The sequence below is a fragment of the Etheostoma spectabile genome, chromosome 13, assembly GCF_008692095.1.
Source record: "Etheostoma spectabile isolate EspeVRDwgs_2016 chromosome 13, UIUC_Espe_1.0, whole genome shotgun sequence".
NCBI classification, from domain to species: Eukaryota; Metazoa; Chordata; class Actinopteri; order Perciformes; family Percidae; genus Etheostoma; species Etheostoma spectabile.
The window spans coordinates 16741869-16743420 of NC_045745.1; the positions used below are offsets into that span (position 1 = coordinate 16741869).

Below are 1552 nucleotides of genomic sequence, written 5' to 3' on the forward strand. Positions count from 1 at the left end.
CCCCCCCCCCCCCCCACAAGGGAGAGCTGTGTACGATAGAGCGCGTGTAAAGCAGGGAGAAGAGAGAAGGGGAGGAGCCCTATCCCCAGCTCGTGTGAAAGGGGGATGGGAGGACGCAATGAAATGCGTGTGCCTGAGCGGTGATCGATACACAGTTAGAAAGGGTCTACTTGAACATAGGGTCAGTGTCAGCAAATCTAAAGGAAAGTTAGTTTTCTATGGCTTTCCTACTGCACCTTTAACATACTGTATGTCCTCCTGGTTAAAAAAAAAAGTCCTTACCCTTTCAATATGTCTCCGCGCTGGCCACAGCATTATGTTTTTTGGTTGCCTGTCCCACTTTTAATACCTGTTTCATCATTTAGATAGTGTCTTGGTTGATTCTAATTTGGTTAAAGGCATTTCACTATAATTTCGGGATGAATAAAGTATCTATCTATCTATCTATCTATTTCATATAACCAGTGTTTCAACAGCATTTAGATTACTGCATTTTAATGCAGAGTTGAGACCTGCTACACATTGGCGTCCCGGTTGCACTTTCAGTGATCTCTATTTTGATTTATGTCTTACACTCAGTGCTCTTACTGCTCATGACTTATGAGCCTGATGCATCTTTGCTACTCTTCACACTTACATAACAGAGAATTACCCATAAAGCTCTGTCATGCATTTATAATGTTTTCTGTTTCTTTACTGTGCGTGTTTTTGGCATACATCACTAATATTTCAAACAGCGAGGAGTGCAGTGTCTGAGGAACTGAGGTATGACACAAAGCACTATCTTTCTTATGCTCCACTGCTTCCATAAAATCACTGTTTACTCATCTTTATCTCTTGAGTTTCATCATTTCCTGGGATTTCTTTGTTCCTCTTACATGGATATACACTCTTGCAGTTTTTAAAGGGGTTTGATGTACTGTAAATGCAGTGGTAATAGCTGACACTGACTACCCATCCAATGCAATACATCGTCTGAGACCCATTAACGTCTGTACAACATTTGTGCCAATTCGTCCAGTAGATGTTGAGGTATTTTACTGGATGTGTGAATACTTTGACATGTTGGTGGTACTACAGGACAAGTCAGGCGATTGTCAAAGTCAATAGAATTAATCTTCTAGTGCAGTGGTTCTCTATTTTTAGGGGTCGCCAGATGGTTGGGGAGAAAAAAAAAAATATACCATATACTAGACTGAGGAATGCTAATTTTTTTACATTACTGTGGCTTTTTTTATATTTCATGTACAATTTCACTTGTAAATTAGGAGGTCCAGGAACACAGAAAGTAGTCTAATGGGGGGCCAGGGGGAGAGAAAAAGTTCCAAAGCATCAAAAATCAACAAAGCAGGAAGCAGATTGGACAAGGCTAGGTGCTAGCTGCTACAACTAAACTGTCATTAAACCAAAGCATTATTTGTTTACATGTATTAATCAGAGCATTCACAAAAATAACTTAAAATCGGCGGGGGGAGGCATGTAGAATCAGCTGTTTACATTGGATTGCAGCGCTCTTTCTTCAAGGGGGGGTGACAAACACAAACTTCACTAT

The 1552-nt window shown here is 40.5% G+C and overlaps 1 protein-coding gene across 5 annotated transcripts in view; it reads left to right on the forward strand.

Moving 5' to 3' along the window:
• Positions 1–1552, forward strand: part of LOC116701032 (astrotactin-1) — a 372813-nt gene that overhangs the window by 67365 nt on the left and 303896 nt on the right. The gene's annotated exons all lie outside the window — the stretch shown is intronic.